Source organism: Diabrotica virgifera, chromosome 1 (genome assembly GCF_917563875.1).
Source record: "Diabrotica virgifera virgifera chromosome 1, PGI_DIABVI_V3a".
Classification (NCBI taxonomy): domain Eukaryota; kingdom Metazoa; phylum Arthropoda; class Insecta; order Coleoptera; family Chrysomelidae; genus Diabrotica; species Diabrotica virgifera.
Window position 1 is genome coordinate 175,100,592 of NC_065443.1, and position 19,181 is coordinate 175,119,772.

Sequence of the window (19,181 nt, forward strand, 5' to 3'; positions counted from 1 at the left end):
TGCTTGTCCCCATTAGGTAAATTATTCCGATTCATTTTTTTGCACAAACTTGCTCAAAAACAGGTCCTTATAACAAATCCACAAGGTGAAAGGCAGTACCGCGGTCGGAAAATTGTTTAAACAATTTTTTAAACGAATTCAAAAAATCAATTTTTTCACTTAGGACAAATTTGTTTTAGATTCTCTGGATCAACCTGAGCAAAAAAGGCCTCTTGTGATTTTTCTATAAAATTAACTGTTGTCGAGTTACATGCAATTTAAAATTTGAAAAACGCGAAAATAGCCATTTTCAAGGCTTTAACTCGATTAAAAATTATTATTATGAAAGTCATAAAGTGACCAACTCAAAGTTTATATGTATTCGTTATAAAAGGTTATATGTATTGTACACTCGACCTACGGATCTAAAAAAATAGATATGTTTTTTAGAAGCCTCATAAAATTTTTAAATTAATTGCAACTTTACTAAACAAAAAAAAAATAGAAAAATTGACGTTTTTGTGGGGGCAGGGGAGGAGGTGGTGGGCTAAAAATGCGATTAGTCTTATTTTTTAATCACATATAACGTAAAAAAATGAAAAAAAATATTCAGGCTGTATCGATCTCAAAAAATATCATTAAGCCCGCAAAAACCCTTACATAACTTAAAAAAACATGGTTTTTGGGGGGGTTTAAAGGTGGTTTGCCCAATTTTTGATAATCCTAAAATAGTTATTTCAAATTATACATAATCTATTAAAAAAACCTTCAGTTGATCTATGTTGCAGTCTATAAAATGGAGAAAATCCCTAAAAACCCCCTAAAAATACAGTTTTCTTGATTTTTCAAGATGGCGCACCTAACGGAAAAATCTGAAAAAAATCAGAGAGATAGACTTTGATAAAATACACAAAATGCAAAAAAACTGGACCTGTAGCCCCCTCCAAAAAAAAGTTATAGGTTTTAAAAAAGTTAAAAAAAAATTTGAGGTTATGTACACTCGACCTACGGGTCCATAAAAAATAGACATGTTTTGTAAAAGCCTCAGCTACATGTGTGAATTTTTTGAAATTTTTAAATCGATTGCAACCCAACTAAAAAAAATTAAATCTAAAAATCTACGTTTTTGGCTGTGGGGGGAGGGGTAAGGGGGGTGGCGAGCTAAAAATCCGCGTTATCTCATTTTTTAGTTGCATAGAACGTAAAAAAAATTATAAAATTGAATTCTGGGAGTGAGGGCATTTTGCCTATCTTAACGGGGGGTACCCTTTCACATAACTGAACTATCACTGTGTCCTCCATTTTGATTATTATTGTTCTCAACTAACGCTATTTTCAAAATTCTTGCTTTCCTATCCATCTTTAACGTAAATTATTAAAAAATATAAAACTATTTCTTTATTAACGCTAGTCTCCGATAAGGCTACCGTGATTTAATGCTGAGGTACTAAAATGTTATAAAATTAACAAACAGTACGAGCAAGAACAAAGAGTCCACATCTTCTTATAACTACAAGTGACTGAAACATCGAAACAATAATAATTCTTACTGTGTTATACAGAAAAAGGCAGTAGAAACGATTAATCTCATATTTATCGACAACACTGTATGGTCCTCACTTGATGAGCTGTAAGGAAATATACACGTAAAGTTGTCCTCACTTTGTGCGCATAACGAAAAAGTATATACAGTCTCACTTTAATAGCTGCGTATAATGGCCTCACTTGGGTGGCAATATACTTGAACAATACGGGGCACATATACGTAATTTTTTTTGTGTATACTCGTCATTTTTTAATTGCTATTTACTTGTCAAGGTCACTATGAAGAGTTGAAACGATTATGTCTACGTTTTCTACCGGTCCTCACTAAGTGCGCGTAATGTCAGGACCTCACTTTGATATCTGTGCATAAATATATATATATATATATATATATATATATATATATATATATATATATATATATATATATATATATATATTATGTATATATATATATATATATATATTTATTTTTAGCATCTCATGACGTCCCCCCATGTTAAACTGTAGTCTCCCGTGGCGTCCAGGTTTTCGTGGACTCCGATATACGGTTGCCACGAGGATTTTCTCTAAAATTTATCGCAGGTGAAAGGTACTACTTCCTACAATGCCTGAACAAAATATTGGCCGGATGTCCTCAGACACGTTATCTGTATAATAATATACACATTACTTGGGGCAGTTGCCGTCAGGCGCGCCACGTTTGCTTGCTGTATATCTAAAATCACTTTAACGGTTTTGATGACGTCCAAATATATATTTATTCATTTTAAGGTTGTCGCGGAATCCGTATATTTCAGTTTATGTCCTCATGGCTTCTACTACGCTGTTGCCACCTCAAATGTTGGTATTTAGACTTCGGATATTTTTATAAATAATTATTGTAGTATTTTAAAACAATTATTGTTGTGACAGATTAATGATATTCTCTTTGTATAATTAACAGTGTATTTTTACTGCAAAAATAAAAACAATTAAAAAGTATGTTCATTAAACTTGATGAATTTATCATAACCAGTTGCCGAAACTGGTGGTCTAATTGCTCAATTGTAACATATTATAGAAGTGTTAGATTTTATTCTTAATTCTTTATTAGAAGATCCAGATTTAGAAATTAGAACCACAAATACATTTAAAGAATATAAATATCTCGAATCTATATTATCTAAAGAAGCCAAAAGAGACATCGAAAACAGAACACAGCAGGGCAAAATAGCGGTAAACATTCTAAGCTCTCTACTATGGTCTAAAGAGATAAGACAAAAAACGACAATCTATCGTACCTTGGTAGAGCCTCCTATTATGACTTATGGAGCAGAAGTTTGGCAGATCACAAAAAAAGATAAAAAGAGAATACAAGTAGGTAGTAGAAATAGATTATCTAAGGGGAGCGTGTGGTATATAAAAGATAGCATCAGGAAGGAGGACAAAAACTGTATATTCCAGTGTAGATAGAATTGAGACGAGACAACTAGTGTGGTATGGTCACGTCAAACGAATGAATGAAGATAGATGGCCAAAGAAAGCTTTAAATTACATACCACAACAAAGAAGAAGAAGGGGAAGGTCTTCAGTTACCTGGGAAGAAAATGTACAGCACATCATGAGAGATAAAGCCATCAAAGAAGACGAATGGATGGACAGAAAAAGATAGCGGTCGAAATGCGAGAAGTAGCAGAGGCTATAGGAACCTCGCTTATAGATATACAGGGTGTTTGGTAAAGAATGGGCCATAGCTTAACCTTAGGTTCCTGAGGTTAAAATAGGCCGATTTAAGCTAACTTACCTTAGTACAAAGTTTATAATAACCCAGATACAGGGTGTCAAAGTTAAACTTTTTTTTTATTTATTATTGAATATTTCCTGACAGGTATGAGATAACAATATGAAATTCGGTATGTGGGGGTTTTTTGGGTTGAGAAAACCAAATTCCCTACCAGAAATTATGTATTGTTCAGAGGGCGCCACATACGCCTTTCAGCACTAATTTATTACGTTCAATTTTTTTTATCCCTCACTCTGAATAATTTTGACATTAAAATTTTTATTCTCCTATTAGTTTTACTTAAAAAAAGGTATACTTTTTTCATCTCCCTAAACTCGACCGTTTTCGAGATAAACGCATTTTAAATCTTCGATACACCATCATTTTTAGCATAATATCATTGTAGTTCCACCCGAAAAATAACTTAAAACCATAATAATTGTGTCAGTTCTCAAATTTATGTCATTGCATCGCAAATTCCACTTGAAGAAATTTGCGATACATTTTTGGATAATTTTATGGTTTTAAGTTATTTTTCGGGTGTAACTACAGGATATTATGCTAAAAATGATGGTGTATCGCAGATTTAAAATGCGTTTATCTCGAAAACGGTTGAGTTTAGGGAGATGAAAGAACTAATAAAAATTTTAATGTCAAAATTATACAGAGTGAGGGATAAAAAAATTGAACGTAATAAATGAGTGCTGAAAGGCGTATGTGGCGCCCTCTGGGGAATACATAATTTTTGGTAGGGAATTTAGTTTTCTCGGCCCAAAAAACCCCCACGTACCAAATTTCATGTTGTTATCTCATACCTGTCAGGATATATTCAATAATAAATAAAAAAAAGTTTAATTTTGACACCCTGTATCTCGGTTATTATAAACATTGTACTAAGGTAAGTTAGCTTAAATCGGGCTATTTTAACCTCAGGAACCTGAGGTTAAGGTATGGCCCATTCTTTACCAAACACCCTGTATAGATAGAATTCTTTATTACAATATTTTTAATAATATAATTTTTCTATTCTCATACTATAATATATAAATTATAATGTCACCACCTGTATCATAGATAGAATCAGATAGATCATTAGATAGAACTAAAAAAGCAGGACGAACTTCTCCAGGAAGTAGGTACATAAAATAATGCCCTCTATTCGTAACGGAACATCACAAGAGATATGGGAGACTTTTAAACAACACCAACTGATCATCCAAAGATAAATAATCCTGTGAAACGGAAACACTGGATAACAGATGAAACCTTTCAAATCATTGAGAATAGAAGAAATCTTTGTCAAAGTGGTATGCATAGTGAAAGGGAAAAAGCTAGTTTAAGAAACCTCAATAAAAAAGTAAAGCGAAGATGCAAGGCAGATAAAAACTGTAGTAACAAAGTATATGCAAAGAAATTGAGAGACATGATCAGAATAATCAGCCGAGAGATATATTTAGAAAAATACGCTACTTAACAAGATACTTCAAAGCCCGAACTTGGGCCATAGAAGACAACACTGGAACACTGAGAACAATCAGAGAAGATATAGCAGAGACATGGAGATCGTATTGCAGGGACCTATATAAAGATGATTAACCCCAAAAACCTATTAACCAAATCTTTGATGAGGAAGAAGAAGAACCTGATATACTTGAAAATAAAGTAAGACTAGCGATCATTAAGCTCAAATATAATAAAGCACCAGGTCCAGATATGATAACAGCAGAAATACTCAAAGCCACAGAAGAAACTGGCGTAAAATTACTTCATCTACTCTGTAACCAAATATGGCATTCTAAACAATGGCCTGAAAACTGGACAAAATCTACAATAACAACAATTCATAAAAAAGGCAGCTTCCATAAATGCGACAATTATAGAACTATTTCTCTTATATCACATGCCAGTAAAATAATACTACATAAATATAATCAATGAGAGACTAAAAACATTCCTTCAAAGAGAAATTCCACAAGAGCAAACAGGATTTACCAAAGGTAGAGGTAATCGAGAACACCTGTTGAATATAAGATAGATAATCGAAAAATCTAGGGAATTCAATATTCCACTGTACATATGCTTTATAGATTATCGTTAGGCGTTCGACAGGGTCAAGTGGAGACACTTATTATACTAAAAGAAGTAGGCGTACCCCAACACCCTTTTTCGCTTATAACTGAACTATACGAACACACAAAGAAGATACAATGTGGAAGCTCTTAAACAAGAAAAAACAAGAATCGAATTCACAAAAAGACTGAAATTAAACCGAACAGCACTGTCCCAACATGAGGAAACAGTGGAAGAAATATGGAAGAACTTCAAGGACATTATGCAAAAACTGCAAACGAAATTATAGGGATGAAAAAAAAAGAGAAAAGAAATGGATAACCGGAGACACATTGTACTCCAGGGAAATAAGGCAAAAATATACGTTCGGAACACTTGACCGGCCAGGTTGCAAATGAATTTTTTGGATACTATATACCTATTACATTATAAATACAAAAATGTCCGTTACAGTTCGCACGATAATTTTAGTTATTAACAAATAAGGGTCAAAAATGTCAGTTTTTGAATTTTGGTACGATTATTTGTTGCTTCGGAAGTTACAAAATAAAACTTAAATTTTGAAAATAAAAAATTTGCCATAACTTTTGCAAAAATAAACTTAAGACTGATATTACATGAAAAATTGGGTAAAACAGTCCATCTCCAGTCCAGATAATACACAAAAAATTTCAAGTCGATTCGTCAATTAGTTTACATTTTATTCAATTTGTTTATAAAAAAAGCTTTGCTTTGCAATGATGAAGCATGCTTTCTTCATCAAATAATAATGATATAGCAATTTTGTGGAAACAGCATGAAAAAAAGAATACTTATGTTTTCAAAGTTTTTAAAAAAAAATAATAAAAGGTCATTTTTATCATTCCGAAAATATTTTAGTAAAGTAGAGTCATTTTTGGCTTATAAAAACAATTTGAATAACTTTGTTAGTAATGACTGCAAACTAAATTAATCGACTTAGGGATGGGAAAAACCTACTGGTTATAACCTAAAACCGGTTTTTTTAATTCGAAACAATCAGTTTTACCGGTTTTTTTTGTCCCGGTTATAACAGGTTTTTTCTTTTTAACGTAATAACCGGCGAAAACCGAACAAGTTACCTGTGGAAAAAAATTTGTTTAGAGAAAAATGAAGAAATTTCTATCTATCTTCGATCTCAATCATATGTATTATAAATAATATGCGAAGTAATAAGTAATTAACCCAAACAACCATAATTCAACTTTTTTTTACTAATAGAGAACTGGACGAAATTGTCACATCAGCTTTTATGAAACAATTTTGGGAATAGTTATTTAGTTTTAGATGATAATATATTTACATAAAAAAGTAAGTGATCTGCTTGAAATCGATATTCCAACCATCATCTAAAAAATTGTTTATACTTGAATACTTGAGACTTGAGACTCTTGTATGAAATATGAATACCGAAATACGATTAGGAATCTCCAATATGTAATTTTTAAATATTAGGAAATAAAAGGTAGCTATTATACAAACGTATTAAAAAATATTACCTACTGAAATTTTTTGATGGCAATAGAGAAGTAAATAATGAATTGGTTTATCGAATTTATTTTTAAGTAAAATATAAGTCATTTGGATATTTTTCTAAACTTGATAGATCCAAGGGACATTTCGGGTAGATCGGTACGATCATCATTTTTGAGAATATCCCAATTATTCACAACGCAATATACGCCGAAGCCGTCTACAACTAGCGACGAATCAGAGATTGGGGTACTTTCGCCCATTTTTAGGGTAATTTGAAAGCCCCTGGGAAAATTTTTATAGGTTGAATTGGTTGGGGAATTTTTCGGGAGGAAAATTGAGCAAAATAAAGTGCAATATAAATGTAACATTATAACCTATTGAGTATTTGCTTTTGATTAAAAAAACGAAAACCGGTTTTTGGAACAACCGGTTATTTGACCGGCTATAACCGCCAGGTTAAACCGTAAGTAAAAAAAACGGTATAACCGAAACCCGGTTTTTTGTTCAACAACCGCCATGCACCATCCCTAGACTTTAGGATTTAAAAAGCTGGTACTTTTACATTATTATTGTATTATCGGTTTATAACCTTCTCCGTCTTCCGATACCCGTTCGCCATTCCTCTCTGTCCGCACATTGATCTACTTGCAGACCTCTTTCATCCATGGCTTTGTTTATTCCTGCCTGCCAAATTTTCCGCGGTCTACCTCGTCTTCTTCTACCTTGCGGTTTCTAGTTTTGCACTTGTTTTGTGATTTTGTCTTCATGCATTATTTGTACGTGACCAAACCATCGTAGTTGTATTTCGTTGATTTCGTCATTTATTGTATGTGTGACCTTCATTATTTCTCGTATCCGTTCATTGGTGACATGTTCTCTTCTTGGACTTCCTGCAGCTCTTCTCCAGAAATCCATTTCAGTGACATCTAACATTTGTTTTGATTTTTCCTTCATATGCCATACTTCGCAGCTGTATGTTATAATGCTTTTCACTACGGCGTTATAGATTTTTTCTTGTTTTGGTTGTTTATCTGCTTGTCCCAGAGTACTGAGTTTAGGAGCTTTCCTGCCCTGAATAATTCGTTCTTTAATGGCTCCGTCCAGTGTTCCATCATTCGTGATTTTCATACCCAGGTATTTATATTGGTTACATTTACTGATTGTTTCTCCTCCTTCTATAGTCGAGAAAATTAAGCATTTTGGCTCGCAATTTTTTCGTCCAGCATGGATTTACTTAAAATTTTCACAGAAGGTAGGGAATGGTCCAAGGATAATTTTCTATATCATGCCGCTGTACGTTAAAAGCTTGGAGTGGTTGCCAGCCCATCTCGGAGACGGGAATTTTTTATTATATTTTAACCATGTAAATCGATGTAAAAATGAATTCTAAGAAAAAAATGTTTTTTACATTTTCTTCGTAAAACTAGTATTTTTCGATTTATTCGCGCTTGAAAGTAACAGTTTTTCGACGAAAAAATCGACTTTTTTAGATGGTTTTTTGAGAATACCTCGAAAAATATGCATTTAATCAAAAAACTGTGGATATCAAAAATGCATCTTTTAGTAACACAAATTAAATTAAACTTAAATAATCTTTTAAGTATACTGTTAGACCTTTCAAAAAATAATAATATGAAGCTCCTAGCATGAAAATTAAGCGACTCATGATCAAAAAAAGGTCGGTACCTGCTATTCTCTATGAAAAAATCAGTGAAAACAACCCCCTAGCTACCCTACTGATTAAAAATTGGTCTTCACCTTTCTGTAATTCCCTTTATATTCGTATTATCAATACACCCAAGAAGTTCGACCTATTTAAAAGGCCTAATTTTAGAAAAATTGGCCTATTTGTCACGTTTTACTTCAAAATATCTCCGAAAATACTGGAGATACGAAAAAAATTATAGACTACTAAATTGTCGCTTATTATTTAATAAGTAAAATTCTCTTGTGCATAGATTTTCATTACAGTGAACAGTTAGAGAGATACTATAGCTATTTAAAACCTCTATTTACGAGCAAACACCCCCTTATTCGCGTCTTTTAAACTCACCCCAATTAAAAACTAAGGGATCTTACAGAATTTAGTTTTCACGGTCTTAGAACTCTTCAAAAATCCTACAGAATTATTTTTGAAAAAACTTTTTATCGTCAAAAATAAAGGAGCCATGTTTAGAAAACGATTATTTTTTTAAATATCGAATAGTCCGCTTATGGATAATTTTCAATATATGTATAATACCACAGAACCGGTTGATATACTGGAAGATGACTAAAAAACTATTTGTATTTGTACATATTTGTAAATTCGTATTTTTGTGTAAATAAATGTTTTTGTAATTCTTTAATTCTACTTTTTTTCTGTATAGATCTATTAAATTATCTACTTATAAAAATTTTGATGTTATTAAGGGTGGTTTTTAAGGGTTGAAATATGATATTTTATCCTAAAGTATAAAACAATCATTATTGAACCAATCAAACCAAATTTTACCCATATTAAAATTTACAATGTTTTTATATAATTTTTGTCAATAGGGGGTAGGTTACACCCCTAAAATAATCAACGCCCTTAAGCATGATATAGAATATGAAGTACAGGGTGATGTGATTATAACCCCAAATTTTTATGTAAATCGATGCAAGCTGAAATGATTCTTTTAGAATAAGTAAATTTTTAATATATAGCTCCAGCAAGGGTGGTTTTAAGGGTTGAAATATTATGATAGTATATCTTAAAGCATAAAACAATCATTATTTACCTAATAAAAACCAAATGTTGACAATATTAAAGTTAAAAATGTTGTTTTATAATTTTTTACATTTAGGGGTACCTAGTTTTCAATTTTCACATTTCTATGTTTATATTTGTATTCTCCATTGCCTCCCATAACTTTACCGAAGGTACACTGTCGTATGCCTTTTTCAGATCAATATAATATACGAAATGAATCTCTTGGTAATCGCTGTTTTCTTTTCCATGACTTGTGCGATTGCAAAAAGATGATCAATTGTAGATCTTCCGGCTCTGAATCCTGCTTGCTCTTCTGCTTCCATTTTCTTGTATTCGTCTTCTAGTCGGGTTTTTAAGATCCTTTCGTATATTTTGCTGATTGTTGGTGTACAGGAAATACCCATGTATTTATCACATTGTTTTCGATGTGTACTTTTACACAAATGTTAAAAAAACTTTCACCTTGGCTAATTACGGTCAAAGTTAGCCACTTTTTTTTATTTAATGCACAGCTAGTTTGTTCATAACAATTAAGAAAGCTAACTAGCGCTATTTTGAAGTTCAAGGTATGTATATAGTTTATATGTAAAAGTTTGAGTAAACTTGAACAGAGTGGTTAATATATCTTTAAAAATAACGCCCTAACGAAATCGACTCGTGGTCGGTGGAGGGGAATTATTAAAATCTGTGCATTCAAAAAATGAAATTTATTTTTCAAAGATATGTTGCTCTTAATATCTCCAGAGATAGTTGATGGATTTTGATCATTTTTTTTATTTATATATACTTCTTGTAGTCTTGTAGAGTATGTTATGTACACATATACCTACCTAACAATACAAAATGTTATGGGGCCGATAATTATGATTCTAAGACCTTCCAGTATACATATATAATTTCATAAAAATCGTTCAAGTGGTATCGGAGGATTATGAATAGAATAGAATAGAAATATGCTTTATTGTTACTGAAAATTTTTACAATTTTATGGACAAAGCTTACATACTACAGTCAAAAGAAAAACATAATATAAATAACAAATAACAACTACAATAAACTAAAATTAGATAAATCGTCAATAATGTACAGTATAAGATATAAAAGCCAAGACAAAAACAATTTATTGCACAATATATATAAATTGCAAATTGAACATACAACAAATAAAATAAAATAGGTACAACATAAGGAACTGACAAGTTTATGCTACTGCGTATGGAACCCAATTTTCTTAGTTATTCATTAAGAAATTCTTCTATTGAATAATATGGTCTTTTGGATAGATAGGCTTTTGTCATTTTACGGAACTTAGGGAAAGATGGTGCAGATTTAAGTTGTAACGGAAGATGATTGTACAGTTTCTTTGCGGAATATAATATAGATTTCTTTACTAACTCAGTGGATGGAATCGGTAAATAAATATCAAAGATTGAATTTCTGGTGGTGTAAAGATGATTGGGCCTTGATGGAAAGACATGAAGGTGTTTACGAATTAAACAAACCGTTTCTAGAATATATAAAGATGGAAGTGTTAAAATTTCGCGATCTCTGAAGTAACTTCTGCAATGTGTAGATCTTCTGAGGCCAAACAAATATCTTATTGCTCTTTTTTGCAATCGAAAAATGACATCAAATTGAGCAGCTGTACTAGAACCCCAAAAAGGAAGACCATATCGAAGATGAGACTCGAACAACGAAAAATATGTTATTTTAGAAGATGCTAAATTGAGTTCCCTTGAGACAGATCGTATTGCATAGCAAGCTGAGGCGAGTTTCCTACTTAACGAATCGATATGAAGGGACCATTTGAGGTTGCTGTCTAAAAAAATACCAAGAAATTTTACAGAATCAACGGTACTGATCTGGCTGTTATTAAGAGGCAAAGGTTGAAGAGCTCCTTTATAGGATCATGCTACTGTTTTATTTACGTTAAAAGAGAGTAAATTAGAGTCAGACCAGGTCTTTATCGTCAGTAGATCCGAAGTTATAGTTTCATGAAGAGATGCAATAGTTGAGTTGCTCCAAGTGATACTGGTATCATCAGCAAAAAGAAAAATTTTCCCATTGATTTTTAAATTAGTGATGTCATTTATAAAGATAAGGAACAGTATAGGACCCAATACTGAACCTTGTGGTTCTACACATACGATGTTTTTGAGACTAGAGTCAGTATCATTTGCTCTAACTAGTTGTTTCCGATTATTCAAGTAGGATTGGAACCAATTCAAAGAAATACCTCGAATTCCATAGAAATTTAGTTTTGTAATCAAGATGTCGTGATTTACACAATCAAAAGCTTTGGCATAGTCGCAGAAAACAGTGGCAGTATAAAGATTATTGTTTAGTGCTTGGTAAACCTCATGTAGTACAGAAAACATGGCATCAGTGGTACATTTATTTGTTAAAAAGCCGAACTTATTTTGTGATAAAATGTTGTTATCAACGATAAAGGATATAAGTCGAGTTTTAATGAGTCTCTCAATAATTTTGGAGAGTACCGGTAGTAAGGCAATAGGTCTATAGTTGCAGGCATCAGATTTTTCGCCACCCTTATGAAGAGGAATAATAATGGCTGTCTTTAGGCACTCTGGAAATTGACCTTTTTCGAAGGAATCATTAATTAGTGGGAGGAGGATTTCCAACACATTTTCTGTGAGATTAGAGAAAAATTTTATAGATAGTACATCAGTACTACAGGATGATTTGCTTTTGATACTATTGATTGTTTGGATCAGTTCAGAGTTATCGACTGGTCGTAAAAAGAATGAATTCGAGACCTGTCTTGAATTAGAAAGATAGGAAATGGGATCTTGTTGCGGCAAAATTGTTGATGTTATATTTTTACTCACATTAACGAAGTAGTCGTTTAGACTTTCAGGATAGACCAAGTTTCTTTTGCACTTTTGCAACACTTTTAGAGCTTCCCAGACGATTTTGATAATAGTCTTTTTTAGCTGACCTGACAAGTTTTAGATATGTTGTCCTGTACTTCATGATATATTCAGTGACAGCAACATTGGTAGTAAATTTCTTGATGTATAGTAGTGAACGCATATTCTTAGCTGATATGCGAATACCTTTCGTAACCCAAGGTTTCCGATGTTTTGGCTTAATAGGAATTAAAGGAAATGCCTTATTGAAGATGTGGAGAAGCTTATCTAGAAAAACACTGAAATTATAGTCCACGTCTATAGAAGGAAATTGCCACTCAGAAGTTAAGCATAAATTTTGGAATTTACGAAAATTCTGGGCGGAAAAAATCCTACCTAAACGTCGGGTTTTTGAGGAGGGTTTGCTGAAGATGTTAAACTTCGTATACACTGCTTCATGATCAGATAGTCCCGCATTAATAACTGTAGAGCAGACATCAAGGGGTGAGAAATCTGAGACAATATAAATATAATCGATTATGGTAGATGTAGTTTTTGTAATCCTTGTAGGAGAATTAACGTGCATTGAGAGACCATATGATTCAAATATGTTTGCCAGGGACACTTGGGTAGCACTAGCAGCAGCATAATTAATGTTAAAATCACCGCATAAGAATTTTTCTGCTTTTATGAGGCAGGTCATCTAACAAATTTAGCAGGTTCTGAAAAAATAGTTCCACGGTAGAATCAGGTGATCTATAAATGCAAATAATGTAAAGATTAAGATTTTTATTATAAACTAAGGAAAACTCAAAGAAGGATTCACTTAACAAAAAGTCATATTTTGTTACCAGAGAAAAATCATTATTTCTAGAGAGAATCAGGGTGCCTCCATGAGCCGAACTTGGACGATCATACCTGGCAATTGTGGTATATTTTTCTACAAAAAAGGCTCGTTAACTTCAAGCCAGAGAGAGAAGAGATGGAGAGAAGTCAGAGAGCGAGACACAGAGAGCAATGGAAAATACTTGTATAGCAAATTTCGAAAGAATAAAACAGAAAAGGATGCGCTAATCCTGCGAATCAGTCATCTTTGATTTTTGGCTAAGAAACGCAAGACCGCCCAATACTTCATAATAAGGGAAGGTATTACAGGGAGAGAAAGAGAGGGAGAGAGAGAAAGAGAGAGAGAGAAACAATACCGATTATTTATCAAAATAAAATTTAAGAATAAACCAAACCTAACCTATCGAAAGGCTCATCAAACAATTATTAACTAAAAAAAAACATTTGTCAAGGGTATATAGTGGTATTGTTAGGTATATTACATTATAACTTATTCCATCGAAATCTTCCGAAATCCATAATCTTCTTCCATCAAAATAAAATAGAAAATTTTAAAGTCTAGAAAATACATTATTCATAACTACACCCAAGAAATAAGTTTTTCTAACCTGATTTAAGAGTATAAAAACGGAAACAAAGAATTTACAGCAAATCCTTATCGTATATTCGAGCAAACCACATAGTTGGCAAAAGTTATAAATAGAATTTGTCTGGGTTCTTCAACTAAATTCTCACGTAAACACGACCAAGGTTAAATATTTGACTTGATACCATAGTACATTGTTGCCAGTATAACGGATGCCAAAGCGAGCGCTAACTGTATAGAATCATTCTTGTTAATATACACGCTGTATATTGATCGGAAGTCACGAAGAGTCAAAACTATACAGAAGCCACGAGGGACGCAAATACAATATATATATATATATATATATATATATATATATATATTGATATTTGAATATACAGTCAAGAATACCATAATCTTATATATATATATATATATATATATATATATATATATATATATATATATATATATATATATATATATATATATATATATATATATATATATATTATATATATATATATATATATATATATATATTGTATTTGCGTCCCTCGTGGCTTCTGTATAGTTTTGACTCTTCGTGACTTCCGATCAATATACAGCGTGTATATTAAGAAGAATAATTTCATACAGTTAGCGCTCGCTTTGGCATCCGTTATACTGGCAACAACGTACTTATAATATCAAGTAAAATATTTAACCTTGGTCGTGTTTAAGTGCAAATTTAGTTGTAGAACCCAGACAAATTCTATTTATAACTTTTGCTAATTAGGTGGTTTTGCTCGGATATACGATAAGGATTTGCTGTAAATTGTTTGTTTTCGTTTTTTTATACTCGTAAATCAGGTTAGAAAAACTTATTTCTTGGGTGTAGTTATGAATGATGTATTTTCTAAACATTTAGATTTTCTATTTTATTTCGATGGAAGAAGATTATGGATTTCGGAAGATTTCGATGGAATAAGTTATATTGTAATATACTTAACAATACCACTATATACCCTTGACAAATTTTTATTTTTTAAAGTTAATAATTGTTTGATGAGCCTTTCGATAAGTTAGGTTAGGTATATTATTAAATTCTATTTTGATAATAATCGGTACTGTTTCTCTCTCTCTCTCTCTCTCTCTCTCTCTCTCTCTTCCTGTAATCCCTTCCCAGCGCATCCTTATCTGTTTTATTCTTTCGAAATTTGCTATACAAGTATTTTCCATTGCTCTCTGTTTCTCGCTCTCTGTTTGACTTCTCTCCATCTCAGGCCAATTCTTTCATGATCTCTTATTACAGTTCTTTTCCAGCTATTATCAGGTCTTCCTCTTCTTCTTCTTTCGTCTGGTTGGTATTCGAGTGCTTGTTTTATTATATTATTTCGATCCTTCCTCAGAGTCCGTGTAATTCATTTCCATTTCCTATTTTTAATCGTGACTGTTATTTTCTCTTGTTTTGTTCTTCTCCGTAGATCTATGTTTTTTATTTTATCTGGCCAGTATATTTTTAGGATTTTCCTCAACGATTTATTTATAAAGGTTTTTAATTTTTTGCTAGTTGTTTCTTCCTGTCTCTTCCTGTAAATATTTTGATTTTGGTTAATTCTGATATATCGCGTGTGATCCAGATTTTCCTTAATGCATTATGAATATATAATGAGTGCATATTGTGCCTTTACTATCCTTTTTTCTACATCTGATCTACTAGCGTCTTTTTTCCATGGTTGATCCCAGATAATATGTAAAGTTATCTACCTCCTGTATTTGTCTTCCTTGTATTTTAATTTTAGTTTCTTGGTTGCTGTTTTTTAAGTTTTGTTTTTTTTTGTCTTTATCTTCAGGCCGATTACCCTGGAGTATTTTGCAAGCTTCTTTTGCTTATGGCTGCTATGTTCGGTTAGGGGAAAAATGTCATCTGGGAACTACAAATCCTCCAACTAGTCATGCAATTTCAATCTAATACCTGTTTTATTATTGCTTATTTTCTGCATGATCCAGTCCGTTATTATTAGAAATAATGTCGGGGATAGCACACATCCTTGCTTAACTCCGCTTTGTATAACTACATCTACTACCATTTTTCCCGCATGTTCTAGTCTGGCTGTATATTTCTTGTCAAATAGTCTGATTAAGTTGATGTATTTTATCGGTAGTCCATATAGTTTTAGAATCTTCCACATTTGTTCTCTGTTTATACTATCGAATGCCTTTTCAAAGTCAAAGTCAAAGTAAACATTATGTTTATATTTTTTTGCCATTCACTAGCTTGTTCCAAGATAATTATAGAGTACAGGAGATACAGCGGTACAGGTACAAGATACAGAGGTGCTGATAGAGTACAAATGTGGTCGATAGTGGAGCGTTTTGCGCGAAAGCCTTCTTGGTTGCTTCTTAGTCTTAGTTTCTTGTCTATTTCTGGCTTCAGTCTATTCAATATGATATTTGACATTATTTTGAATGTGGCACTTAGCAGTGTTATTGCTTGCCAATTCTCGCATTTATTTAAATCGCCCTTTTTTGGTATCTTAATGGTTACACCCTCGTTCCATTTCTGTGGGAGCTCCTGGTCGGCCCATATCTTGAGTTTGTGTAACATTTCTACTAATTTGTTTGCGCCCGCCTTTATTAAATTTATCGGTAGGTTGTCGCTTTCAGCGGCTTTGCCATTTTTTTAGTTGATTCAGTGTGTTTTGTATTTCTTCTTTCGTAATTTTAATTGTTCTAATGTTTATTTCCTGTATTACGTTATCTTCGTCTATATCTGGTGTTTGGAGTATATTTCCTCGCAGTGTTGTTTTCATCTTTGTATTATTTTATGTTCTGATTTAATTATATTTCCTTGTTTATCTTTGATTTGTTTATTACTGTTTAGTGTTTTCCCTGTCAAATTTCGGATGATATTGTACTGTATCTTCAGGTCGTTTTCTTGCGCAGCTTTTTCTGACATTTTTACCATATCATATACATAGTATCTTTTGTCTTTCCTGGCTTGCTTTTTAACCGCTATATTTTTTCTTTGTATTTCCTTTCTGCTGCTATTTCCTTCTTCGGTTGCTTCTTTTTGTAACATTTTTTTTTAAGTTTCTTTCTTTCTTCTCTTAGTTGCAATAGTCCAGAAAAATAAGGTTTTTGTCGGGACACTTGACCAGCCAGGTTGCAAATGGGTTTTTTGGAGTTATACCTATTACATTATAAATACAACAATGCCCGTCACAGTTCGGACGAGAATTTTAGTAATTAACAAATAAGGGTCAAATATGACAGTTTTTCGTTTAAATCGCTACAGGTAAAAATAAGGTAATTAAATATCTTATTTAGATTATTCACCTTTTAGTAGATAAGCAAAGGTTTAAAAATTTTTAAATTTTGATCCGATTATTTGTTTCTTCGGAAATTGCAAAATAAAACTAAATTTCGAAAATAAAAAAATTGTTATAACTTATAAAAAAATTGTTATAAAAATGAAATTAAGACTTTGATATTGCATGAAATGTTGAGTCAAACAGTCCATAATGCACAATAAATTTCAAGACGATTTGTCAATTAGTTTAAATTTTATTCGATTTGTTTATCACAAAGAGCTTTTTTTGCAATGTTATTGTTCAGAAAATTATAATAATACAGCAATTCTGTGGAAACCACAGGAAAGAAGAATACTTATATTTTTAACTTATTTAAAAAATCAATAAGAAGTCATTTTTAGCATTCTGAAAACATTTTACGAAAGTAGAATCGTTTTTGGCTTCTAAACAATTTTAATAACCATATTAACATATTGACTAAATCTGCGTTGGGATTTGAAAAGCTGATATTTTTACACGAATTTTCAAAAAAAAAAACTTTTCGCCTAGGTTAATTACGAGCAAAGTTAGCCACTTTTATTACTTATTTAATTCACAGTTACTTCTATGTACATAAAATTCTCCTGTAAAAGTGTTAGTTATCATATTCCTCCGAAACGGCTTGACCGATTTTTATGAAATTTTACACGTATATTCTGTAGGACTGAAAATAGGTGGTAATCTATTATTTACACCCATACGTTATAAGGGGGGTTGCCCCCTGCCACTTTTTTATTGTTTTGGAGTTAATTGTCTACCTTCATTTTATATTATGTACCATTAAAAATATATACAAACCTTAATTTTCACCTTTCTACCACCAACCCCTATTTTTTAATAGTTATCGATTTATTTACATCTATAAAATTCTCCTGTCGTAATGTTAGTTGCCATAATCCTCCGATACCGCTTGAACGATTTTTATGAAATTATATATGTATACATATACTTGTATATGTATACATAACATTTTGTATTGTTAGGTGGGTATATGTGTACATAACATACTCTACAAAACTACAGGTATATATAAATTAAAAAAATAATGATAAAAGTCCATCAACAAACTCCGGAGATATTAAGCGCAACATATCTTTGAAAAGTTAATTTCATTTTTTGAGTGCACGGATTTTAATAATTCCGCTCCACAGACCACGAGTCGATTTCGTTAGGACGTCATTTTTAAAGATATATTAACAACTCTGTTCAAGTTTACTCAAACTTTTACACATAAACTATATACATACCTTGAACTTTAAAATAGCGCTAGTTAGGTTTCTTAATTGTTATAAAGAAACTAGCTGTGAACTAAATAAAAAAAAGTGCCTAACTTTGACCGTAATTAATCAAGGTAAAAGTTTTTTTTAACATTTATGTAAAAGTACACATCGAAAACAATGTGATAACTACAGGGGTAATTTGTGTTACTAAAAGATAAATTTTTCATATCTACAGTATTTTTTGATAAAATGCATATTTTTCGAGGTATTCTCAAAAAACCCTCTAAAAAAGTCGATTTTTTCGTCGAAAAACTGTTACTTTCAAGCGCGAATAACTCGAAAAATATTAGTTTTACGAAGAAAATGTAAAAAACATTTCTTTCTTAGAATTACTTTTTACATCGATTTACATGGTTAAAATGCAATAAAAATTTCCCGTCCCCGAGATGGGGTGGCAACCACCCCAAGCTTTTAGCGTACAGCGGCATGATATAGAAAATGATCCTTGGCCTATTCCCTACGCCCTACCTTCTGTGAAAATTTCAAGTAAATCCATGCTGGACGAAAAAATTGCGAGTCAAAATGCTTCATTTCCTCGACTATAGAAGGAGGAGAAACAATCAGTAAATGTAACGAATATAAATACCTGGGTATGAATATGAAAATCACGAATGATGGAACACTAGACGGAGCCGTTAAAGAACGAAACACTCAGGGCAGGAAAGCAATTAGGCTCCTAAACTCAGTACTCTGGG

At 32.1% G+C, this 19,181-nt stretch overlaps 1 protein-coding gene across 1 annotated transcript in view; it reads left to right on the forward strand.

Annotated features, from left to right (window-relative positions):
* LOC114337914 (probable cationic amino acid transporter) overlaps nt 1-19,181 on the forward strand; it is a 1,427,575-nt gene that overhangs the window by 426,627 nt on the left and 981,767 nt on the right. The gene's annotated exons all lie outside the window — the stretch shown is intronic.